At 55.6% G+C, this 26,470-nt stretch overlaps 3 non-coding genes across 3 annotated transcripts; all 3 read left to right on the forward strand.

Moving 5' to 3' along the window:
* The first annotated feature begins 1,053 nt into the window (after positions 1 to 1,053).
* On the forward strand, positions 1,054 to 1,126 carry TRNAK-CUU. Its single transcript has one exon. It is a non-coding gene; the product is annotated as a tRNA-Lys (tRNA).
* A 21,495-nt stretch (positions 1,127 to 22,621) lies between these two features.
* Positions 22,622 to 22,693, forward strand: TRNAA-UGC. The gene has a single exon. It is a non-coding gene; the product is annotated as a tRNA-Ala (tRNA).
* A 2,526-nt stretch (positions 22,694 to 25,219) lies between these two features.
* TRNAV-AAC lies at positions 25,220 to 25,292 on the forward strand. Its single transcript has one exon. It is a non-coding gene; the product is annotated as a tRNA-Val (tRNA).
* Positions 25,293 to 26,470: the final 1,178 nt, after the last annotated feature.

The following is a 26,470-nucleotide window of genomic DNA, read 5'->3' on the forward strand; positions in this document are numbered from 1 at the left end:
AGTCTGAGGTCCTGTAAAAGGCCTTTGTGATGTCACTGCCACACCCCTCCCTTGCTGGGCTAATGTCCTGCCCCTGGCCAGGCACTTTGGAGGTTTGAGCTACTCCCTGTGGATCACCCCACTCAAGGAGCGTTCGTTCTAGGCAGCAAGCCGGCTAGACAGGAAAACATCAGACGCTGCTCCCAATGCTACACTCAGTTTTTCAGAAATTAGTCGACTTTATGGCCAGAAGAGACCATTTGAGCATCTAATCTGACCCCCTGCATATCACAGGCCTCCTGTATGACACAAGAGCTACTTTTGGGGCAAACACATTCCAGAAAGGCATCTAGTCTTCATGAAATGACATCAGGAGATGGCAAATCCACTTTCCTTGGTAGCTTGTTCCTGTGGTGAATCATCCTCGCTGTTGAATATTTGTGTCTTATTTCTAATATGAATTTTTCTCTTTTCACCTTCCAGCCATTGGGTCTTGTTATGCCTTTCTCTGCTCGATTAAAGAGCCCTTTAATACCCAATCTTTTCTCTCCATTAAGGCCCTTCAACACTTCAATGAAGTCACCTTTCAATCTTCTTTTGATAAGCTAAACAGGTTGAGCTCGTTCAATAGCTCACTAGAAGACATTTTTCTCCAACCCTCAGAACATTTGGTGGCTCTTTGCTGCCCCAGCTCCAATTTCACAACATCTTTTTCAAATGAGGACACCAAAACTAGAGGCAGTATTCCAGTGAGTCTCACTGATGCTGTGTTGGAAAACATCCCAGACAGAGAAGCAACAGGCTAAACTACTTCCATGCAGCTGCCAAAGTAGCTCAGTTGGGAGCGTGTTAAACTGAAGATCTAAAGGTACCTGGTTCTATCCTGGTCTTTGGCAGGCCCTGTCATTCCTCTTTGTGCAGGGGTGGCTTGTTTTCTGGGAGCACAGCAGTGCCTGCACCCAAGGTGAGTTCCTGAGCTTGGGCTCTGCAGTAGGAAAAGATACTGTGGGCTTCTGCCTCTAGTTGGCTGCCTGACCTTTAATGATGAGAAATAAGAGCTGTCTTTCCCAACAAGCCCAAGTAGCTCAGTTGGTAGAGCATCAGGCTCTTAATCTGAGGGTCCAGGGTTCAAGCCCCTGTCTGGGCGCTCAGCTTTTAAGTTGCCTTGTGTGCCAGGAGCCAAATGATTCCTGGTGCTCTCCACCAGCCACATGCGGATTCCCAGAAGCCGTGGCCATTTCCTGGAAAGGTTCCTTTCCTCAAGAATCAGGAGAGAGGCCACATGCACAGTCTCTGGCTGGCAGGAAGCGCTGTGGGGCCAGGTGCTGAGAAAGCCCAGAGGGGGAGCAGTGGGGAAGAGAGACAGAGAAGCAATGAGGACAGAGCACAAGTGTACAGGGGGTTCAGGTCTAGCTATTGTGGGGAACTTCCCTGGTTTCTACATGACCCTGGTGCTGCAATTGGTGGGAGGAAGGATCTGAGTCCCCACCCCCTTACCCAGAGGCTGCCTGACCCCAAGGACGCTCTTTCTACTCTCCTGTGTGGCAGAGACCTCGTAACCCTGACAAGGCTGGGCCTAGGAATCCTGGGGGGTTTGACCCCCAATCTTGTCATGATCACTTGAACAGGGCTACAGTGTCCCCACTCTGGGCACTTCCCTGACCCACTCCTCACTGCATGTGCTTCAAGCAAACACCATTTATTACCCAGCAATCAATGTAAAACACAAGGAAAGATGGGAAAGGAAAACACGTCACCCTGTTCTGTGGCGCAGGGAGATCACAACCAGCGTCTCTGGAGGATCAGGGCAGGTCACAGTCTCTCCCTCACATGTCCCAGGCCTCCTCCCCAGGCCCTGGCTGTGCTGCAGGGACACCACGGGCTGGACACTTGCTCTGGCAGTGGCCACACGCTCTAGGTGACAGGCCCCTTGTTCCCAGTGTCAGTCCCCATGTAGGGGATATGATCCCCCCACCCCCAAAAGTCTGGCCTGCAAGATCTCTTGACGGGTGGCATCTCCTTGCACTGGGCCTTCTGCCCAGGGTCCCCCTCGCTCTCCCACGCTGCTCACTGCACCCACCTCCAGCCCCAGTACTGCTGCGGCTCTGCCTCCAGCTCCCTGGACTGCTCCTCTGGCTCCGCTTGCTGCAGCTCTTCTCCCAGCACAGATCTGCTCCCTGGTCAGCTTCTACGGCTCGTGCTGCTGCGGCTCGGCTCCCAGCACAGATCTGCTCTGGTTCTCCCTGGCTGGTGCAGCTCTGCTCCCTGGCTCTTCTCGGGCTCCTGCTCTCTCCTTAGCTCCGCCCCACTCTGGCCCAGGCAGTTCCAGCTCCCACGGAGGATGGGACCCCCTGGCCTGGTGACTCCCTCATTACACTGCCTGGTCTGTCAGTGCGGCTAACTTGGAGCTTTGGCCTCTCCCCATTGCCTCTGGGGACTGTCAGTCTCAGGGGCCTGATTTCCCATTGGCCCTTCCCCCTTCTATTGGTGCTGGGAACTAGCCAACCAACCCCCGACTAAGTTTTAGAAGGGGCCAACAGTCCCTTACATGAGCCAGTCCTGTGAGGGTCACCACTGTGCAGAGAAAGCAGCACAAGCTGGTCCCATGGTGTAATGAGCAGCACTCAGGACTCTGACTCCTGCAATCTGAGTTCAAACTTCAGGGGGACCTTGTGTTGGCTTGTGATAAAGCCCTGGAGCTCACAGTGATTAACTTCCCTGTCTCCAGCTGTGCAAGAGCAAATCTTTCCCCTCCTGCTGGGTGACTTGCCCACTGGAGACAGGTCTTGGGTGGTGAATGGCCAAAATTGGTTGGGCCTCTAGAACTTGTGACCCTGTGTTTTGACCAGGTCATTGGGATTCTTGCTGCTTCACATGAGGCTCACAAGTTTGGCCATTTTGCTTGCAGCCACATGTTACCTCTTGTCCACCTGGCACTTGAAGAAAGGAGGGCCAGGGCCAGGCTTCATAGTCAGGGCTAGGCAGCAGGGAGGCAGAGTCCCAGGCTGGAGCCCAGCACCTCTCCTCCTCTGGGCACCTAGAGCAGAGGCGGCTGGTGCTGACAGCTCCAAGGGAAGGCTTCAAAGCTACAGAGCAACCGAGGTCACGGCCAGAGGAGGGGAGGACCATGCCTATGCATGGCCAGCAGACGGCCACAAAGACACCCAGCCAGCCTGCTCCCTGTCATGCCGAACCCCCACTGAAGACGTGCTTAATCCACTTGCTGATCAGGAGGAAAACCTGTCAAAATCTGTGTGCAAAGAGGACTCGCTTGGCTTGGAAGGACTGAGGAAAATGAGGGAGTGAAAAAAATAACCAGTGAGAGAGACAGAATGAAAAGAACGTGAAAGGCAGAGAAAGAAATAAAGGGAGAGAAAAAAACATTAGAAAAAGAAGGAAAGAAAGCAAGAGCGTGGAAGGTAGAGGGGAAAAAAGAAAGCAAGAACATACAAGCTAGAGAAGGAAAGGAATGAAAAAGAATGAATGAACCACAAGCGCTAGTTGAAGCTGGAATGGGAGAGTCAGAGAAAGGACAGACTGACCCGTTAAGTAAGGTTGCACCCCAGATTCTCCATGTTGGGGGAACAGGACCCCCATTTCCATCCTGGCCCTGCTTGGAGGGACCATCCATAGGTGCCTATTGGCACCCCCATACTCCGAGGAGGGGACAAGCCCCCCCCATACCTTCCCCTCGGGACACGGGCTCTCCCCAATCCTGACCCCCTTCCCGCACGCTCCTGGGAATGAGGGGAAGGTGCGGGGAAGGCGTGTGCTGAGCAGCACCATGGGTGTCTCTCTCTGGGGCGAAGGAAGAGGATATTTTTTGTACCAGAAGGAAAGAGCAGGGGGCGGGGGCGTTTGTGGAGCCGGGGCGCACATCACAGAGAGGAAGTGAACACAGCCCAGCGTGAGCCCAGTGCCAGTTGGAGCCGAGACGCGCATACTTGGAGGACCATCTCCAGAACCTACCTTGATGGTGCCGTCCATCACCGCTCCCACATGGAGCTCCCCACCTAGTCCTCCCTGGACGAGGTGAGGTGATGCATCGGCAAAGGGGGCGGTTTGAGCAGGGTTCTGTGTGTGTGTGTGTGTGCGTCTAATTTGGGGAAGTGAAGTCACAAACTGCTGGGGCTGGTTTCCTATTGGTGTGACCGATTTTTGCAAAGCTTCCCCACCCCCACATCTTCTTTTAGCACTAGGGCTTTCTGCGCTGCCGTTGACAAGGCAGCATCAAGGCCCCCGTTGTGCCAGGGGCTGCACAGACACAGAGACAGTCCCTGCCCCAGCTGAGATCAGACCCCATTGGGCCAGGCACCACTCAGACACAGCAAGATACAGGCCATGCCCCAGAGAGTTTACAGGCTCCATACCCAAAAAGTGGGAGGAGAAACTGAGGCCCAGGGTCAAACAGCAGCACTGAGAATAAAACCCAGGAGTCCTGGCGCCTCCTGCTCTAACCACTAGACCCCACTCTGCTCCCAGAGTTGGGGACAGAACCCAGGAGTCCTGGCTCCCCAAAAGGGCGGCAGTGGGGTCTAGTGGTTAGAGGAAAGGATGATGGGTGTCAGGATTCCTAGGTTCCAGTCCCAGCGCTGGGGTTAGAGTGGAGTCTCGTACGTTAGCACAGGTGGGGCTGGGAGCCAGGACTCCTGGGTTCTTCCCATTCCCCCCCGAACCATCTTGCACAGCAGGAGGGGGCTGGGCAGGAAGCGGTGATGGGGTGAAAACTACCAAGAAATGCAAATCCTCGAAGGAGCCTGTGCCAGGAACCAGGTGGTACAGAAACCACGGCCCCATCCCCACCTCTGATCCCCACTTGGCTGGCACTGGATCGTGCCCTCTGTGCCCCCCCAATCCACCTCCTGTGAGCCCTGGGGGGCAGGGAATAGCCATGGTGCTGGGCCCCCCATCCAATTGAAGTATTCAGTGTTGCAGTGACCCAAGGTGTGTGCACAGAATGGGGATGGAGTGTGTATGCGTGGGTGGATGGATTGATTTCTGCATGTGTTTGTGTATGTGTGGTTTTCTGTAAGGGTTTTGTGGGGGGCGGGGTGTCATTACAGCTGTGGGTGTTGTGTTTGTGGCTGTGCAAGTGTGTGTGTTCATGTGGCTGGATTTGTGCATGTGTTTGCATCTGTTAGCAGTTGTGTTGATGTTGGCTGGATTTGCACGGGTGTTTGCGTATATTAGCAAGTGTGTATGTGTGTGTGTGGCTGGATTCGTGTATGTGTTTGTGTATGTTTGCAAGCGTGTGTGTGTGTGTGTGTGTGTGTATGTGTGCATGCTCTGCTGCCCTCTTTCTGCGCAACAACTGTTTCTCTGTATGTCACAGCCCCCATACCGTCGACCCCGGTGGTGATTTCCGCATCTTACAACGGCTGGCTGGCCTGACCCTTCTCCCCTCTGCGGAGTGTGGCGGGGGCTGCAGCTCACCCCCTGTGGCGCAGGAGGGCCAAGGTGCAGGGCACTGGGCTCCGATGCACCTGGAAGGCAGCTCCAGTGCAGTGAGGCAGAGCAGGGCGTGTGGTGTCCGTTCTGCGTTGCCTGGTGCTGGGCCATTGCACAATCCCCAGCCACGCCGCACAGCGCACCCCGAGAGGGGGCAGGGGGCCAAGCAGACGATCCAGCACGAGGGGGAGAGGATGTGTGGTTGGGGGGAGGAAAAGCCTTGGGCTGCACTGGGGGAGTGCAGAGCAGGGGTGACACCCCAGAAACCTGCAGCAAAGGGATGGACAGGTCGGGTGGGTGGATAGAAGAGGCAGCGGGGCTAAAATCTAAAAGGGGAGTGTGGGGTCTAGTGGTCAGAGCGGGGGGTGGTGGTGGTGGTCAGAATTCCTGGGTTCTATCTCCAGCCCTGGGAGGGGAGTGGGGGACAGTGGTTAGAGTGTGTTGGGGAGGAGCCAGGACTCCTGGGTTCTCTCTCTGGCTCTAACTCTCTCTTGTGCAATCCCTCACCAGCGTGTGGGAGCGAGGGGCTGGGGCCGGGTTGCGACATGGCCCACTGTCCCATACTGCCCCTTTGTTACCCAACCCGGGGCAGGGTGGGGGATGGCCTGGGAGACCCGCTAAGAAAGGCACTTCTGGTGGGTTTGTGTGTGGGTCACGCTGCCCCCTGCTGGATAGACCCCTCTAGGTCAGAACCAGTCTCAGCCCGGGTCAGACCCTGGGAGCCCAGCCCGCTCTGTCACCACGGCCATGTCTACTGGTCTCCTGGAAAGGTCCATTCTCATAGGTAGCTGTTCAGTGGCAGTGAGTTCCACAGGCCTCGGCACACGCTGTGTGGGGCAGGAGGTCCTTGTGTTGGGAGCAGTGGGAGTGAACTGTGTGCAGTTGTGTCTCTGAGCACGATTCTGAATAGTCTAGTGTGTGTGATTGTGAGTGTTGCTGGAGATGTGATTGTTTCTACCTTTGGGGGTTGGGCTAGCATGCCCCTCTGGGTGTGTTGTGTGTGAGTGTTCTTGGGATTGTGTGAGTCCCTTTGTGTGTCAATGTGTGTGTGTGTGTGTGTCACTTGCTGCAGGATACAAAAGCCTGCAAAGCCACCCCCCGCGCACACACACACACACACTCTCACACACACACAGACACACACACAGAGCAGGGCTCAGCCCCACCAGCAGGGACACACACGTCTCTCCTGGGCCAGCTTGGACAATTTCCCATCACGACCGGGCACAGTGCTGGTGCCCCCACATGGGGGTGGGCAGTGACTGGGCAGGGGGGGGCAGATGTGCTGGATTCAGAAGGAAGCACTTTGAGAAAATCAGTCAAGGCCCTTAGCAGAGCTGAGACACAGACCCAGTGACCCCTGCACCACCCTGGGAGGGGAGTGGGGTCGAGTGGTCAGAGCAGGAGGGGGCTGGGCACCAGGACCCCTGGGTTCTATCCCTGGCTCTGGGAGTGGAGGGGGTCTAGAGCAGGGGGACTGGGAGCCAGGACTCCTGGGTTCCATAGGGGAGACTGTTTTTTCTTGTGCTCCCCTCCCTAGAGATCCCAGCCCAGCCCCCTAGTGGAGAGTGAGTGGGAGCGGGGGGGAAGTTGCTCTCCCACTTCACAAACATGATTCAAACCCCTCCCACCATGGGCTGTGACATCATGGACCTCCCCCTCCCCGAGGCAGACAGTAGAAGCCCCGCCCCACCAGAGAAGAGGGGGGGTCTAGTTGCACCCACAACAATCCCACTCATGGTTGCAAAGAAACCCCCACAAACCACTGCTAGGACAGGATCTGCTGCTTTCTTTTCACCATGAGCTGCTCCCGGCCAGGCACCACACCCCATTCACACGCCTTTGGTCACTATGCAGCTCAGTAGCAATCACTGCCCCGAAGTGACTCCGGCGCAGGCACCCACCGCACGAACTCCCCACACCGGATTCTGTCCACACGCAGAGAATTCTCTCCGCCGGGCTCCTTCGGTTCCTCTCGCTGCTCCCCGTCCTGCCGCCAGACACTGCTCATCTGCATAGCCCCGCCCATGGACACGTGACACCTTCTGTCGTTTTGGTCGCAAGTGAATGAGTAGCCTGCGGGGAGTGAGCACGTCACCGCACGTCACAGCCCCAGCGCACGTCATAGCCGCTGGGCGGGGATTGTCTGTGAGCCCCGCGCTGGGGGCGGGGCTTCAGGGAGAGACCCAGCCCCATAGACAGCCTGGGGCAGGGAGACATTGGGGGAAGGGATGAGGGGATGAGGGGAGAAGGGGGAAGGGAGAGACCCAGCCCCATAGACCTGCAGGGGCAGGGGATCTTGGGGTCAGGAGGGGAGAAGAGGGATTGGCAGAGACCCAGCCTGGGGTGCAGGAGAAATGGGGTGGGGTGGAGGGAGACATGTCGGGTGCGGGTGGGGTGTGTGAAATGTTGGTCCAGGGAAACTGAGTCACTCCCAGGACATGCTGTGCAGGGGGGAGCACAGGGGCAGGGAGAGAGACCCAGCCCCAGCCCCACAGGGATATTGGGGGCAGGGGAGGGGATGGAGGGGGGAGAGACCCAGCCCCATAGACCCCTAGAGGCAGCGGGATATGGCGGGGGGCAGGAGAGGGGATGGCAGAGAAGACACCCATCTCCATAGACCCCCCAGAGGCAGGAAATGAGGGGCGACGGGGGGAGGGAGGGATCCAGCCCTATAGACCTGTAGGGGCAGGGAGATATTGGGGGCAGGACGGGAAAAGGGGGGTTGGCAGAGACCCAGCCCGGGGTGCAGGGGAAATGGGCTGGTTTGGAAGGAACTGGGGAGGAGAAGAGACACAGGGCAGGACACACCTTGGGACAGGGAAACTGACTCACTCCGAATACATGCGAAGCAGGGCAGGGCGGAGGCAGATCATGCTGGTCCCAGGGTAATTTCAGGGGGTTCTTATTCCGCACTCAGTCGGGGGGCTCCCCTCTGGGCTGAGGAGCCCTGGGGTGGGGCGGGTGCAGGGGCTGGGTGTGTGTGTCAGGCTGGGGGAGCTGCCTGGGCAGAGGGGCTGGAACTGGGGGGGCTGCAGCAGCCCCTGGCTTGACGTGGTTTCCATCACACCCAGGGGTTACAGTTGGTTCAGTGGCTCAGCACCCCCCACTATACAGATTGTTCTGGCACCACTGGCCTAGGGTCACCGTCTAGTGCCCTTTGCCGCCCCGCTCAGGGCCTGCCTGGCTCTCCTAGAGCAGGGCGAGCGCCCAGCTCTCCTGGGGCAGGGCTGGCGAAAGCTCTGGACAGATACTAACAGCGCCAGGGAGCCTGGACGAATATTAGTTGGGCAGAGGAGCCTGGGGCAGTTTATCAGAGAGCAGAAATGAATCCCGCACACAGTACTGGAGCTGCAGTGCTCAGCGCGTGGGCCTGGGTCTCCTGCACAGTCTCCCTGCACCCCCTCGTGGCGTAACAAGTTCCCTGCAGAGAAGCAGAGGTGCGGGACCGAGGGCTGCGGCGGGGGCTGCAGCACCCCCATGTCTCACTGTGCAAAGCTCCAGGTGCTGTGGGAACAAAGCCAGCATTATTGTGCGATTCCAGAGAACCCCGGAACTGTGCGGCTTCTGTGTAGTGTGAGCGGGAATTGCACGTTTTCACACTGCTTGTGAATACGAGGGCCAGTGCAACCATTTAGGCAAACTAGGCGGCCGCCTAGGGCGCCTAGTGGTTGGAGGCGCCTAAAAGCCCGCTCAGGCGAGGAGGTGGAGCCGAGGTGAGCTGGGTGGGGGGTGCGCGGGGAGGGCTGCCTGCAGTAATGGGGGAAGGGGGCGCACAGGGGAACCGCTCCCCACCCCAGCTCACCTCCGCTCTGCCTCCTCCGCCGAGCACACAGCCCAGCTCTAATTCTCCTCCAGTCGGCACCGCAAGCCTGGAGGCGGGGGGGGGGGGAGAATTAGAGCAACCTCCAGCCTGCTCAGTGGAGGGGGCGGAGCCGAGGTGAGCTGGGGCTGGCTCCCCAGGCAGGGTTAGCTGCCATGGGGAGGAATGGGGGGGAGAGGGGTTAGCTGTCACAATGTGGGGGTAGCTGCTGCTGGGGGGCTCCCCAGGTGGGGGGCTGAGTTAGCTGCCGTGGGGGGGCAGGGTTAGCTGGGTGGGAGGGTGCAAGGTGGAAGTTTCACCTAGGGCACAAAACTTCCTTGCACCCGCCCTGGGGCTTTCCGCACCCCTGACAGGCTGATTAGACACCTGCAGCCAATCAAGGCAGAGCTACTCAGGGCACCTGGATTTAAAAAGGAGTCACTTCAGTTTGTGGTGTGCGTGTGAGGAGCTGGGAGCAAGAGGCGCAAGGAGCTGAGAGTGAGAGGGTGTAGCTGCTGGAGGACTACGGAGTACAAGCGTTATCAGACACCAGGAGGAAGGTCCTGTGGTGAGGATAAAGAAGGTGTTTGGAGGAGGCCAGGGGGGAAGTAGCCCAGGGAGCTGTAGCTGTCATGCAGCTGTTACAGGAGGCACTATAGACAGCTGCAATCCACAAGGCCCTGGGCTGGAACCCGGAGTAGAGGGCAGGCCTGGGTTCCCCCCAAACCTCCCAACTCCTGATCAGACACAGGAGGAGTTGACCCAGACTGTGGGTTCCACCAGAGGGGAAGATCACTGAGGTGAGCAAATCTGCCAATAAGTGCAGGACCCACCAAGGTAGAGGAGGAACTTTGTCGCAGCCTCTAATTGCGGCGTTTTTAAACGGTCTCCATGCTGCTTGCAGGCTCCTAACACTTGCCACAGCAGCTCCTTTTAACTTCCATTCAACCATCTGTACCTATGGCGATAGGTCGACTTTAGGTCTTTAACTTTGATTGGTAGCTGAGAAGATGGTAAATTGGACAGAAACCTCTTCATTTCCTTGTTATTTCCTGACTTCTTTATTCATGGCCTTTTCCTTATTTCCCAGCAGATTGACTAGATCTGGGTGCTAGCAGGGGGACCTGACGGGCTCCTTATTTTCTGATTTCTTTTGGAAGCATTGAACTTGCCAGGGCACAGTCAGATCCTGGATGCTCATGGAAATGTAACACCTCGTGCTCAGCGTTAGTTCTGTTTCTCAGCTCTTTTGGAAAATCGATCTTTAGTCCCCACCTGGGCTGCATAAGGAGAGGACAAAGAGCAGCAGCCCAGCCCCCTCCCCCGCTCCGGGACCGCCCCTGGCCGCGAGCGGGATTCGAATCCCAACGGCCGCAGCGCGCGCCCGGGGGGCGGGGGGGGGGGAGCGAAGCCTCGGGGCAAGGGAACCGGGGCCTCCCGCTACGCGCCGAGTCTCTGTCCCGCGCTCTCTCCGCCAATCAGGGAGCGGGGAGGGGCGCGGCGAAGTGACCAGCTACAGCCCCTCCTCCAATAGAGGCCGCGTGTGTGAGAGAGAGCGAACTACGCTTCCCAGAGTGCACCGTCCGTCACTTCCGCTCTGAGACGAGCCAGGAACTACAACTCCCATCCTGCCCCGGGGCGCCTCCTCCTCTCCAGCCCAGGTGAGGGCGGGTCCCTGGGTCAACCTGACACCTCCCCCCCCAACGCAACCCCTCACCCCCGCCCCGCCCCCCCGGTGCAGGGTCTGAAGCTGCCCCGCGTAGGCACGTGCTGCGCCGCTTCGCCCCCCACCCCCCCGCTCCCCCCAGCTGGTCGGGGCGGGGCCGGGGCCGGCTCTGTCCGGGGACTGGATCCCCGTGTCCGCCCCGCTGGATGTTCCCGGCGCCCCTTGTAACCCTCCCCCCCCCCCCCCCCGGCTGGGTGTGAGCGGGTCTGGGTGGGTCCGACGGGCCTCGGCACCGGCTGCGTGTCACCCCCCAACTCCTGCTGCCCCCGGCCCCGCCCCCTCCCCCGGGGGAGCCCGGCTCCAAACACCCGCTGCAGGGACAGTGACGCCCCCAGCCTGCCCCTGGACTGAATGAGCCCTGCTCCTTCCCCGAGCCCCCCCTGCCCCCCGCTGTGCCCGCCCCCAAAGCCCGCCCCCGCCCCTTCCCCCAAAGCCCTGCCCCCTGCCCCCCCCGCTGTGCCCGCCCCCAAAGCCCTGCCCCCCCACTGTCCCTGCCCCCAAAGCCCTGCCTCCGCCCCCCCATACACCCAAAGCCCTGTCCCCGCCCCCCCCCGCCCAGTCACTGCCCACCCCCGTGTGGGGGCACCAGCACTGTGCCAGGTCTTGATGGGAAATTGTCCAAGCTGGCCCAGGGGAGACGTGTGTGTCCCTGCTGGTGAGGCTGAGCCCTATTCTGTGTGTGTGTGTGTGTGTGTGTGACACTGTTTGTGTCAGTGTGTTGCTGGGATAACCAGTAGGAAATGGCTTTGCAGGATTTTGTATCCTGCAGCAAGTCTCTCTCTCTCTCTCTCTCTCACACACACACACACACACACACACACACACACACACACACACACACACACACACAGACTCACAAAGGGACTCACACAATCCCAAGAACACTCACACACAACACACCCAGAGGGACATGCTAGCCCAACCCCAAAGAGAGAAACAATCACACCCCCAGCCGCACTCACAATCACTCCCCCCCACACCACAATATTCACAATCATGCTCAGAGATACAAATGCACACAGTTCACTCCCACTGCTCCAAATACAAGGACCTCCTGCCCCACACAGCATGTGCCAAGGCCTGTGGAACTCACTGCCACTGGACAGCTACCAATGAGAATGATCCCCTCGTACTGGATCATCTGCTTGGCCCCCCACTCCCTCTCGGGGCGCGCTGTGCGGCGTGGCTGGGGACTGTGCAATGGCCCAGCACCAGGCAATGCAGAACGGACACAACACGCCCTGCCCAGCCTCACCTGAGCTGCTCTCCAGGTGCATCGGAGCCCAGCACCCCGCACTCTGGCACTCCTGCCCCACAGGGGTGAGCTGCAGCCCCTGCCACACTCCACAGATGGGAGAAGGGTCAGGCCAGCCAGCCGTTGTAAGATGGGGAAATCACCATCGGGGTCGACGGTATGGGGGCTGTGACAAACGGAGAAACGGTTGTCGTGCCGGCAGAAGGCAGCAGAGCATGCACACGCACACAATTGCTAATATACACAAACACCCGCACAAATCCAGCCAACACCAACACAAGCCTGGGAGCCAGGGGAGCAGAGCAGGCTGGGGCTGGGTCACTCCACTTCTGGCAGGAATTAGCCAGCCCCCCTGGTCCCACGATGGCCTGGGGCCAGCCCCCTTCTGCTTCCCCCCATGGAGGCCTGGGGCCCCAGCCTGCTCTGCTCCCCTGGCTCCCAAACTTGGGGGGGGGAACCGCCCCACAGCACTCGCCGGCGGCGTGGCCGGGAGCCAGGGCAGTGGACCAGGCTGGGGCTGGGTCACTCCACTTACCAGGCAGTGAGTGCAGGGGCAGGGGCCATGAGGAAGAGCCGGGCAGCCCCCCTGCAGCAGCTCCCCACCCCAGCTCATCTCCACTCCGCCTTCTCCCCTGAGCACGCTGGCACTGCTCCACTTCTCCTGCCTCCCAGGCTTGCGGTGCCAATCAGCTGTTTAGTGCGGCAAGCCTGGGAGGGGAGGAGAATCAGAGCGGGGGCGGCGTGCTCAGGGGAGAAGACGGGGCAGAGGTGAGCTGGGACAGGGAGTGGTTCCCCTGTACGCCCCCTCCCCCCCGTTACTTGCTGCGGGCAGCCCTCCCCCCGCACCTCCCCCAGCCCCCTGCCCCAGCTCACCTCCACTCCACTGCCCCCCCGCCCCCCGAGTGTGCTTTTTGGTGTCCCCAACCACTTGGCACCCTGGGCAGCCGACTAGTTCGCCTAGTGGTTGCACCGGCCCTGGCCACTGCCTGTCAGCAGGATTCCTCCTCCTCCTCAGTGAGAATAAATCTCCGCACCTAGACAGCAGGTCCGTCCGCTGCACCCCAATCCCCCATGCCTGAGCCTCCCTGCCAAAGCCCTGCACCTGGCTCCAGAGAATTAAGTCTCACATCTCACTGGGAACTCGACTTCTTGTGCCCAGAGAGTCTCGGCCCCCCTCAGTAGCTGACCTGAGAAACACAGTGTCTGCAAAAGCAGCAAAGAGTCGTGTGGCACCTTATAGACTAACAGACGTATTGGAGCATGAGCTTTCGTGGGTGAATCCCTACTTTGTTGGATGCGTCAGTGTCTGCCTTTTCCAAAGAAGTGCCTGGAGGGCCTTTTTCTGTGTGACCACGTGGCCTAATGGATAAGGTGTCTGACTTCGGATCAGGCGATTGAGGGTTCAAGTCCCTTTGTGGTTGTGCTCGTGCAGTTTTACCTTTGGGCTGAAAGTCCTGCTCCCTTCAGGGCTGGAACCTCTTCTTGGCGGCTCAGGCCAATGCTCTGGCTTCAGCTAGAGCCCCGGGAAGGAGTTGCGGGTGGGCGTCACAAAGGCTGGGGCATGGGCCCCAGGTGCTTCCAGTCTCGCCTTTGCCCTTCCTGACTTGCCAAAGAAAATGGGCGGCTGCCCGAGCTAGAGTGTGGAGCAGTTTTCCTCTTCCAAGTGTGCGCCTGTCCCTGTGCTGGAGGGGGGTTGCTACATAGCGCCTTGGGAGCCTGGGTGTTTCTCTGCTTCTCACCAGCTGGGGAAAAGCCTCTTGGGGTAAAATCTCCTGCCCCACTGCCAAAGTGAGCACCTTGAGTGGGAACGGTAAGAGGCCCCACCAAGGGGGCTGGCCCTGCTTTCCTACCGTCTTCGATAATGGCCACAGAGCATCAGCAGCCGCCCTGCATGCTGGTCTGTGGGTGGCCTTCAGTGGGGGTTTGGCAGGGCCGGCTCCAGACCCCAGCACGCCAAGCACGTGCTTGGGGCGGCATGCCGCGGGGGGCACTCTGCCTGTCGCTGGGAGGGTGGCAGGTGGCACCGGTGGACCTCCCACAGGCGTCCCTGCGGAGGGTCCGCTTGTCCCGCGGCTCCAGTGGACCTCCTGCAGATGTGCCTGCGGATGCTCCTCCGGAGGCATGGGACCAACGGAACCTCCGCAGGCACGTCGGCAGGAGGTCCACCGGAGCCGCGGGACCGGCGACCACCAGAGTGCACCCCGCGGCGTGCTGCCATGCTTGGGGCGGCGAAATTGCTAGAGCCGCCCCTGGTATTTGGCACGGCAGGGAGCAGCCTGGCTGGGTGTTTTTGTGCCTGTCTGAAGGCCACACATAGGCATGGGCCTGCCCTCCTCTAGCCCTGCCCTCAGTTGCTCTGTGGCTTTTAAGCCTTCCCTTGGAGCTGTCAGCACCAGCCGCCTCTGCTCTAGGTGCCCAGAGGAGGAGAGGTGTGCTGGGCTCTGTGACAAAGTGGGGGATTTTCTTGGGGTTTTCTGTGTTTTCCAGTGGTTTGCATGCACAGGGAGTGGGACTCAGTGTCCCCAGGTGTTACTGGTTTAACGAGGGGAGGGGAGAGGGAGAGGGAGTTTGTTGTTACAGAGGGACTTGGGACCCCGGCTGATGGCCTGGAGGATGGAGACCCCAGCGACTGGTGACCTGGTGATCCGGAGACCCAGCTCAGGAGTCACAGCCGGTTCTGGCCAGTGGGAATAAAATGGGCTGCAGAGAGAGGACCCCGGAGAGGAGAGGAGGCCCAGGCAACCCTGTTTACCTGGAGAAAATACAATGCACATAGGTGGAGCTTGGGGCCGGGCAGGGGCGGCTCTACCTATTTGGCCACCCCAAGCAGTCATGCGCGGGAGGTGCCCCGGAGACCCGGGAGCAGCGGACCTCCCGCAGGCATGACTGCAGCAGATCCGCCGGCCCAGCCTGCCGCCCCCCCGGGATAGGGCCGCCCCACGCGCGTGCTTGCCGCGCTGGGGTCTGGAGCCGGCCCTGGGGCCGGGGATATCAGAGGCCCAGCTGGGAAGCAGGGGGGCTCGGGGCTGGCGATGGGAAGCCGGCAGAGCCCATCTGGCTGCAAGGGGACTGGGATGTGCTGTTATTGTGAGAGGCCAGGCCTGAGGCCCTGAGAGTTTCCTGTGCTGTGTTCAACTCTCAATAAACCCTCCTGTTTTATGCTGGCTGAGAGTCACTCCGGTTTAGCGAACAGGGGGCATCATCCCCTTCGGGGGTGAGGGGGCCCACGGCGAGAGACAGACGTGCTAAGGCTCAGAGAGGTGCGGTTCCAGGAGGTGGGGGGCCTCACCCTGAGAGAGAGTGGACCCCCGAGAAGGGCTGTCGCACTGAAAGGGGCACCCCCCATGGACCGCACAGGGCCAAAAGTGGGCACAATCTGTGAGTCCGTGACAGGCAGTGACATGACAAAGGCCCTTTTGCAGGACCTCAGACTATTGGTCAAAGGTGGTGGGGAGGTGGTGACCTCACAGAGAGATGCTGACATCAGCCAGGCAGGACAGGGGCGAGGGGCCAGGGAAACCTCAGAGACCCCTGTGGCTTTGCTTCAGCAAGTCTCCTTCTCCAGGTCTCTCTTTGAGGACTGAGAGAGTATTCGGGTTCAGGTACGTGAGCACCAGGAGGAATCTCTTTCGAGTTTTCTCCTTCCCTTTTAGTGATTTTACTAGAAAACATACATCCCTGTTTAGAAGGTAAGAGCCTCCTCCAGGGAAGGGGTGTCATGGGAGTGTCACATTCAGATGCCGGTGACCCCCCAATGTAAGGAAGTTCTCGCCACCCTGCTCTGTGTTCGCACTGCGGGAGAGAGCAGCATCCACGGCAGTGATTTGCTCCTGGCTGCCGGAGCAGAGCAGCAGGCTCAGCTGTCAGAACTTCCCAGAGCGATGAAAGGGGAGGGGCCCATGGCTCTGTAGCAGGAATGCAGGGCAGGCGAGTTCACGGCGGGCATTGTGGGATACTGGAGGAGGCCAGTTATGGTGATATAATGAACAGCAGCATCTACACTGACACTCTGTCACTTTAAGTTTGCTGCAAAAAGCTCTAGACCGCTCATCGAAGTGGTTGTATTTTGTCACCAAAACAGGGCAGTTTTGTCGCCAGACGTGGCATTGCAGTGTGTGCACCAGCCACGAGTTGCCAACTGAGGGAGCGTTGTGTTTTTTTCACAGACCTGAGCAATATAATTCTGCTGAAATAACTTTGTAGTGCAGACCTGGCCAAAGATTCACACACACACAGCTGATTAACGTACCTGTTTTGTAACCAGGAGATCCTGGGTTCAACTCCCAGTGGTGCCTTGTTGAGATCCTTTTAGAGCACCTGGTATTCGCTACTGTCAGAAGACAAGATTCAGAGCTAGATGGACCTTTGGTCTAGCCCAGTGTGGTTTTTCTTATGATTTAAATTACACTCACTGGCATTGATAATAGAGTTACTGAAAGTTTGGGAGTTAAGAGCTGATAGGTCAGTGGTCCAAGCCCCTCGTGGATGACCCCCACCCTCTGGGACAGGGACAGGTCTGGGCTCTCGCACCAAATGCTCATTGTGGCTGCCAGAATCTGTGGGCAGCTCATTTAGTTTACACCCAGGGTTGAGTCCTTGATTCACACAACAAGGATAACAACCCTTTGTTTCTCCTGCCCCAATAACAAGGAGACTGGGACTCCAACACCAGCCACAAGTGATCATTTCGGCAAGCAACACAATCTATTTCTAACATACTGTAAAATCCACATGCAGACTCATAGATGAAACCTTGCAAGAAAATCTTCCTGAGGGGGTCTGAAGCACCTGCTGCTGGAGGGAAGGAGGGAGCTGTGGGTTGGGATTGAGGAGCAGCGTGAGGAGGGGGGCCTGTGGGTTGGGATTGAGGGGCACTGGGAATAGAGGGGACATGGGTTCGGGCTGAAGAGCATCCTCATTTGAGGATCCAGCAGGACAGGGGAAGGCAACAGGTGATTCTAATTCCTTAGGGATATTCTGTGTGTTTGCGTGTGTAGGGAAGGAACATGCTATATGCCCAGAGGCCTTTATTCCTCCAGGCTGCAAGGTCAGAGGGGCTGTCAGGAAGTTGCCCCTTCAATCCCCCCCACACAAAGGCCCTTCTTAGGATTTGCAAAATCCTGAAGAGAAAGAGTAACACCCGAAGAAGACTCCAGAAAATCAGATTTTTACAAAAATAATAAGAAGTTTATTACTTGACCAGGGACTTGAACCCTGGACCCTCAGATTAAAAGTCTGATGCTCTGCCAACTGAGCTGTCCAGCTCACATAGAAAAAAATGCAAGTTGGTGCAGAGGTGAAGCTAGTCAAGAAAAAATGAGTGGGAAACAATAGGGGAAACTTGCTGCTCTCTCTCTCTCTGCCCAGCCCTGGCCTGGCCTGGTATTAGTGCTGGTTAAAAAGACGGGAAAATATCGGCATCTACCAGCCTTTCATAGCTGTACAAGACTCAGGCACAATACAGAGGTGCCCATCTGCAAGTGCCGAATGGTTGGATTGGCTAATGCAACCTGTAGACATCCAGGGCACTCTGGGATATACAGCCAAGTGTCCATCACCATCATTCTTTCAAAGGGATAATGATAATGGTAGCAAGGTTCACAACTGACTCAGCAGTTGCATACAAAGGTGCACGTTTGGCAGTTACATTGGCTCAGGTTGGCCACTCTGGTCTAGATGTAGAAGTTACAACATTTAAACTTGAAAGCGGGGCCAATTTCCCCATCATTTCACACCTTTACATCCAAACACGATGATTTTCTGAATGAACCCTCCTCGTTCAGCCAGAAGATCTTGGGGTGGATGTAGGAGTCTGGACTCTGTTATGACTCCGGTCAGAGCAGAGGTACCTAGTGATCTAGTCTGGCTGTAAAATCTATATATCGACACCAAATATGGTGTGAAATTAATCCTCAGAAACGGCTGTTCCCCACCCAGACCCCAGCAAGGGGCTCTCCAAGGAAGGGGGCTGTTGAGGAAGGAAAGAAGAAAGACGTCCTTCTCTCCCTGGAGGAACTGGGCTCTGCACTTTGGACAGAAAGGAGGGGAAGGAAATGGCTACATGACGGCAGCAGAACCTAAGAAATGAAACACAACAGGCTTCTGAGCATGTTGCTTCTGAATAGTGAACGAACCTGACTCCCGTATCACGAAAAGCCAAAAAGCCGTTTCTTTCTATGCCTGGGAGAAAAGAGTTCAAATCATTTCTGCCTGTTTACTTTTGAATTATTTTACATTATAAAGAAAATTGTAACAAAATTAGTCTGAACTTGAGCTGCCTGTTATTAAAAGCTGGTTCCCCAATTCAGTTCCAACTGCCCTGCTAGAAACACGCCCAGGTCCCTGCTCACCCCAGGAAGAGGAAAAAGAGAAACCCCCACTGGGCACTGCCCTTGGCGCCAGGCTGCTGTCCCAGGGTGCGGGAGGGGACTGATTGTTTGCTGCTGAGGAGGGAGCCAGTAGAGGCCTCTGGTGCTCTGCTCCTAGCACCTGCCCGGCCCAGGCTGTCCTCTGCCTCAGCTGCTGCTCCCGGCCTGCTCTAGAGTCAAACACGCAGGGACCCCAGGGGAACAGAGGCTGGGACAGGGCAGCAGCCTGGGCTGGGCTGGGAAGATGCTGGGAGTTCTCGTTCCCTGAGAACTGGCCCGGCTCCCTTCTCAACAGCAAACAAATCAATTCCACGTCCCCTCCCCAGAAAAACCAGCCTGGAGCCAAGGGCAGCAGGGGACGATTCCCTCCAGTTCCCACCGAGGCAGGAGAGAACCCAGGGTGTTTCTAGAAGAGTTTATGGAACTGGCCTGGGGAAACCAGCCTTTAATAACAGGCAGTTCCAGTTTAAGCTCAGTGTTTTTAACAGTTTCTACAACATGAAATAACCCTTCAATCGTAGTGTCACCATCCATAAAATTGCTTCAGCCTTACAGGTTCCCAAGTGCAAAACTAAACATCTCTTCAAACACAAGGGAGTGGAGATCAGTCAGTGTTCAGAGTCATCCCACATAAAAGAACCATATTGTGGTACATACTGGCCCCATCATGTGGCCATGGCCTTTCCCTCCTCTCTTCTTAAAAGTTTTAGTATTTTGCACAGAAACTTTCTTTCCTCAGGAGAGACCTGGGAACCAGGACTGCCAGCCAGACAAACACCTTTAAGAGGAGGCATCATCTATCAAAAAATGATCTCCCTTCTTCTGTTCAGTGGCAGCCTGAAATGCTACTTATCCCGGTGGAGCTGGAGGATTGAAAGCAGCTACATCAAGCCTCTGTGTAGCTCACAGGAATGAACACAAACACTCCCTTGTATCTGAAGAGATGTTTAGTTTTACCCTTGGTAAACTACAAGACTAAAGGGGAAGGCAGTGATGGTGTCAGATATAAAGAGTGAAACACGAAACAATCATCATAGTTATGCCTATAGTGACTGCAAAATCTTTCTATATTCTCCTTATTATCATCAGTGTATTATTTTCTCTGGCATCTAGACATTGACTAGACCTTGACCAAGAAATTTGGATCTTGACAAAATATTCAACTACGCCTCGTTAAGGTAATGGACTTGACACCCACTCGGGTGTCTCCACGCAGGTTCAAGTACTAACAACAGTGGCACCTTACAGCCATAGATTTTAATCAGAGCAATACATTGATACAAATTCCTGTTAAATCATTTCTCAGCCAGAGTCCATCACCCACATTCCTTAGGGCATTGGGCCACCATGTGGACGTTTCATTTCCCGCCTAAATTTCACACAGAGACACAATTTCCTTTGCACAGATCCATGAATAGCAAAACCTCCCTGTGTCTCTTGTCTGAGCCAGGGCATTCGATTGTATTGAACCCTTCTCTCCTGCAATGGCGATGGTCAGACAGAGGGGACGTGGTCACCTTCACCTCTGACAGTGAGATATTGGCTCAGCTCTTTCTTTCTGCTGCTGTTGTTAGTCCATGAAACATCAGGGATGGAATGCAAGGCTGAGCTCACACACCAATCCCCTGGAACATTTCAGTGCCCCAGAGAAATCCTGACCCCTGCTATTGCAATGATATGGTGGAGATTCGAATAGTCGCAGTGTAGAAGGAGCCTGAGGGTGTTTATTTGTGAGCTGAGGTTCCCTGTCTGACATTTGCCTTCTTTCCTGGTTCGTTATGTCTCCAGTGAGCAAACCGGAGCTGTCACAAGGCTGGTTAAATGCTGCTTTTTAGACCAGAGAGCTGGGGTTGATTTAGCATGCTGTCGCCATCAGCTGGTCAGAGTAACCAGGGTGAAAGGGTGGAATTTAGGATTCTTTCACCAAGGGGAGGTGCTGTTGGACTCCTCTAGTGGGGGAGAGTCTGAAAAAGTTTCTCAGCTCCCAGAGACGGGACAAACAAGCTGGTGCCACACACACATTTTCACAGGGAATCAGGCCCCCTGGGGAAATACTCAAAAGAAGCCCAGGCCCAGGAGTGTCAGAGAAGGGAATCACTGTTTTCCTTAAGAGGTGGGTTCGGGAAACCTGCAGGTCCTTAGATTCCCTCCAGCGCCTGATAGAACCATCTGTAGGGAAGGTCTGGGGAAGCCGAGGAGGACAAGGAAAGGGAAAAAGGGCTGGCAGCTGTTGTGTAATCCCCATGCTCCCAGCAGAAGGGTCTGCAGGGGTCAGCACTGTGGTTGCTTGTTGAGGACACAGAACTCAGAAGATGGCAAAGCTCAGAGCCCCGTTACACAGAGTCAGAATGTGATCAGCTCACAGCGAGGGGGAGCAACACCCCTCCCTTGGTCTCTATGTCAGGGCTCGTATCAGCTCAGTGTCCTTCCCGCAAGAGTGGGCTGCTGAGAGGGTTGCGATGGGGTAAATGAAGGCAGAGGAGGATTGTTCCTGCTGGGTTTTCTTTGTGTTGCTCTGTGATCCTGCTGGAGGAAGCTGAAGCATGATTTGAGTTTTTTTCAGTGGCTTGGGCTGGGCTGAGGTTGTGACCCTGAGCACAGGTGTTCTCTGCTCTTAGCCCCTCAGGGAATGGACAATGAGCAGCTTCAGAAATTGGCTAGAAAGTAGCCTAAGAAAGTGTAACATAAGTGAGAAGAAAAACAACATCCTCACCGGTCTAGTGGTTAGGATTTGGCATTTTCATTGCCACAGCCTGGGTTCAATTCCTAGTCAGGGAAAAGTGACTTCAAACCAAAACTACTTCAGTTATTTTTCACTTGCAATGTAAATAAATTCACTTTTTTGTCCTGATTCTCCCATCTTCCCAGTGTCTCCATGGTAGGGCCGGCTCCAGGCACCAGCACAGCGGGGCGGTCAATGAAAAGGGGAGGCTTCAGCAGCAATTCATCCCTCTCAGAGGGAAGGACTTGAGGCCAAAAGCGGCAGAGGTAGAGCTGCAGCTTTTTTATTTTTTTTTCCACTGGGGGGGCAAAAACACTGGATCTGGCCCTGCTCCATGGAAGATAATTTGTTAAATCCCAGATTAGTGCAGTTCTATCAGTTCTCAGCCTAAATCCTTAGGTCTTAATCCTGAGGATATTGTCCCACCATGGGGTCATTTCCCTCCTCTCTTTCCTAGGGAAGCACAATTTTCCTTGCACAGACACAGGAACAGCAAGATCTTTCTCTGTCCCTTGTGCAAAGCAGGGGGCCAAATTCCATGGAAACAATGGACAAGCAGGGGGCCCTGGGCACATCCAGCCCTGGCCGTGAGATGTTCCCTCCCCTTTTCTTTATGCCCCTGTTGTTATTTCATGGATTGTCTGGGATGGGGGAAAAGCTGAGTTCACTCCAGGTGGAGGGTAAAAAGGACCCTGAATGTCTCAGGCCCCAACTCCTGCTACCAGGATCACTGAGGTGCTGGGAATCTGCATGGGAAAGGGACGGTGTGAATTGTCAAGGTGGAGAATGAATAACAATTTACAACAAGAGCCACCTCATTAACCACTGACACAGGCTAATCCTGCCGCAGATAGAAGGGAAACTGGGAGTGATTCTTTGCTGTTCAGCCATGGAAACAGTGACCCAATTGCAGCGCAGTGAATGTGCTGGGGAAAGCTGGACTTCACAGGCAGGTGGAAAGAGCAGATCCTAGAAACACCTGGAGCTTCCCACAGCACTGCTGCCACCAGGGTCAGGTGTTGAGCGACTCACAGCGCCCCTCCCCTCCCATTACCTTCCAGGAGGAGGTGGCAGCACCCCCCACCCAATGCAGGGGAGAGGGCTGAGTGTATCTCTGCACCCTGAGTCCAGGGCACCCACTCTCTCTACCCCACACATCAAATCTGTTTCTGCTGCAAAGTGACCCTAAGAACCAGCAACCTCCAGGACAGCAGGTTTGGCCTCAGAGCAGGGAATGTGTCCCCCATGCTGCTTTTAGGCCACTAGGTGCTCTGGAAACAGGAGGGCTCTGAGTGTAACCTATAACACACATAACCCTCCAGGGGATGTAGCTCAGTGGTAGAGCCCATGCTTTGCACGTATGAGGTCCTGGGTTCAATCCCCAGCATTTCCAAGTTTTTTTCACCCTGCTGCTTTGCTCCTGCCCAGAGGGGATGTGGCCCAGCAGTCTCCCTGCAGGAGTTTTAATCCTGCTCAGTCAGGGGCAAGTGCCAATTGCATGGAAGGTCTGGGTGGGGTTTCTGCTCCTAAATCTCCTCTGTACATTTAAGATTCCCACCAGTTGTGTTGCCTAGGACAAGGGTAGATGAGAAGGGAGAATCCTCCAGCCCTGGAGGGAAAGGTCCCATCTGCACAGACTGAGAGGCAAAGACTAGACTTATTTCTAGTCTGGGCCCAATCTTTTCTCCTGGTATAGCCCTTGTTCCAGCTCAGGTGGTAGCTGGGGATGTCTCATGACTGCAGCCATGTTTGTTCAGTTCCACCCCCTTATACAGCTTTGGTACAAGGCAGGAATTTTTTGTCTCTCTCCTGGGGAAGAGCCCCAGGTTTAAGATGGATTCCTGTACCAGGTGACATGGTCACATGTCCTGTGAGACCCCCCCCCGCCCCAAGCCTTCATTCTTCCTGGCCTGACTCACAGATGGTGCAGGACAGAGCCATCTCCAGTCAATTGTCCTGGTTAATGGGAGCCATCAAGAGTCCAAACCACTGTAAATGGCCCACACTTTGCATCATTACAACAGGACCTCAGAGTTATAGTTCATATTTCTAGTTTCAGATCCAAGAATGATCGGTTCATACAAATAGGATGAACACACACAGTAGATTATAAGCTTTGTAATGATACCTTACAAGAGACCTTTTGCATGAAGCATAGTCCAGTCACTTTATAATCACACTCATTAGCATATATTCATATAATCCTATGGAGTGCAACATCACAGCAGGGAAAGGGTTTTCCTGCGGCACCTGGGAGCAGTTGAGTTTCATGTTCAGGCTGTGGTATGAGTTCGTCCAGGTTTCTCGTAAGCACACAGGGACCTTCGCGGGTGCTCTCGATACAGGAATGGCCCAGATATGATAAAGTGATGGGAATTGCATTTTCCTTTTTTATTTTTGTATTTCCAATGAGATTTCTGTTTGTGATTTAGTTTTGCTTTGTATAACTGTGTTTTCTCCTGGATTTGATGTTTAATGAAAAAAAGAATACGGCCTCAAGCCACCAGATGGAGGAGCAGGCTGGGGCTAGGACTGCTAAGAGAGCGAGAATAGCAGATTTTCTGTATAGTTTCCTGCCTTCATTTTCATGATTAGTTTCTCTTCTGCACAAAATTTCTTTTTTTTAAATGTGAGCGTGGCTAGCTCAGTTGTCAGAGCATCAGACTTTTAATCTGAGGGTCCAGAGTTCAAGTCCCTGGTCAGGTGAAGAAACACTTTCCTCCTGTGATATCCCCAATGAGTTTTAGAAGGACTCTCCTTGACTTTAGTTTTTCCTTTTCAGGACATGGCCTTTCCCAGGAAGGGCCCTTTACTGCCTCGGACTGAAGGTGCTATTACCTCACCTGTCCACTGGCCTCACAGTCTGGAGGAAGAAAGGCCTCTGGGGCTGCAGCAAAGTGCTGTGTGCTGACTTTTTGAGCAAATGCAGGGCTGGCCAGAGAGGCATCTTCCCACTGAGTCCTCCCTGCCAGAAAAAATTGTCTCCACAGACAGGGGCGGCTCCAGGCCCCAGCATGCCAAGCGCGTGCTTGGGACAACAAGCCGCGGGGAGTGCTCTGCCGGTTGCAGTGAGGGCGGCAGGCAGGCTGCCTTCGGCGGCATGCCTGCGAAGGGTCCGCTGGTCCTGCGACTTTGGCGGACCTCCCGCAGGCAAGCCACCGAAGGCAACCTGCCTGCCGTGCTTGGGGCGGCAAAATGCCTAGAGCCGCCCCTGCCCACAGAGTCCTCCCTGCTGGAAGTCTACAGTAATCAACAGGTGCTCTGCTGGTCCCATGGTGTAAGGGCCAGCACTCAGGACTTTAAATCCTGCAATCTGAGTTGAAGTCTCAGTGGAATCTGAGAACAATTCCTGTGCCACAAACCCTGCTGGGTCTTCCAAGGCTCTGTCTTGCTTTCTCAAAGGCCATGAAAGCCACTACAAAAGGGTTCTTTCTCCTGCTGATAATAGCTCACCTTAACTGATCACTCTCATTATAGTGTGTATGGCAACACCCAATTTTTCATCTTCTGTGTGTGTATGTATGTATGTATATAGATAGATAGATAATCTATATCTTCCTGCTGTATTTTCCGCTGCATGCATCCAATGAAGTTGGTTTTAGCCCAGGAAAGCTTATGCTCAAATAAATTTGTTAGTCTCTAAGGCACCACAAGTACTCCTTGTTCTTTTTGCAGATAAATGAATGGAGGTTAAGTCCATGAATGGCTATTAGTCAGGATGGGTAAGGAATGGTGTCCCTAGCCTCTGTTTGTCAGAGGGTGGAGATGGATGGCAGGAGAGAGATCACTTGCTCATTATCTGTTAGGTTCAGTCCCTCTGGGGCACCTGGCATTGGCCACTGTTGGCAGATAGGATGTGAGGTTGGATGGACCTTTGGTCTGACCCAATATGGCTGTTCTTATGGAGGAAGGGGACAGAGTTTCTGTAGTGTAGTGGTTATCACGTTTGCATAACATGCAAAAGGTCCCTGGTTCGAAACCAGGCAGAAACATATGGTCTTAATTTTCCCAGCTCTTCCTGGCCTTTCCCTGCTGTTGCAGGAGCAGCAGTGATTTCTATGCTCAAAAGGTCTGTTATACTTCCCCTGCTCCCACTTTTGTCTCCTCTCCCTCTCTGAATGCCTGTGAAGTGGCTTTCCCCCTCCCGCTCCCTCCTGGAATGCTCGTGGGATGAATGGGCTGGTTGAAGAGCAGAAGAGCTCCCAGGTAGACAAGGTGTCTGGGACTCTGATTAGGCAGCGATCACCCAGAGCATGGACACTGCCCAAGGTGGAGTGTGACCAACCAGATGCAGCCAAGTCATCTCTAGTCGCAGGCCATGAGGTGCAGGTCCTTAAAAGGGGAAGGGGCCATGTGCTCAGGAGAGCACTCACAAGCTTGTACCTCCAGTGAATGCCCTTCGCCCAGACCGCCTGGCCAGTGGTTCTCTGCGTTGTATTTCATTGTGCCTCAGGAAGACTTACCTTCATCGCACCGTCCATAGCTGCGCTGTGGGACACTTACCTTGCAGAATCCAGACATCTCCAGTGCCGTGTGCGTCCTGGGAGTGTGAGTGTGACACCCCGCCCCCGATTCTTTTGAGCTTAGCTATCAATATAATAAACGTGCTGCTTTCTGCCAAACTCTGGTGGGTCATTAGTGCTCCCTACGCTGACTAGCTGGCCCAATTTTGGGTAACACCTGCCATAACCCCAACCCCTGCATGACAGAGGGTGGTGAAATGAGCTGAGAAAAAGCCTTGGCATCAGCAGGGGAAAGCTAGAGGATCTGGGCCAGGCACCTTTTGAAGCCTTGTGGCTTGGTCTCCTCTGCCCTTGGAGATTGGCCTATGGCGGCCGGCTCTTCTGCGTGACTTGCCAAAGGAGGAAGTGAGGCAGGAACGGGGCAAAAGAGGAAAGTCGAGCTGAGGAAGGCAGGGCAGAAGCTAAGCGCCTCAGTGCGGCTAAGTGGGGTTAGTAGAGCGTCACCAGTCGTTCTGCAAAGCCTGGGGAGGTGCGGTTGGCTACTGGGAGGTAGAATCCTGTGCCTGCCTCTTGGCTTCCCAGGGATGGCTACTTGCAGCCCAGGAGAAGAAGGATGGTTCTGGCTGAAAGGAAGACAAGCAAAGCTCTGGGAGGAAGTTTGGGTGCACAGTGCGGGCTCTGCACTGGGGGAGGGGCTTGGGGTAGAG

This window comes from Mauremys mutica, unplaced genomic scaffold (assembly GCF_020497125.1).
Source record: "Mauremys mutica isolate MM-2020 ecotype Southern unplaced genomic scaffold, ASM2049712v1 000543F_np12_subseq_1:225212_obj, whole genome shotgun sequence".
NCBI classification, from domain to species: Eukaryota; Metazoa; Chordata; order Testudines; family Geoemydidae; genus Mauremys; species Mauremys mutica.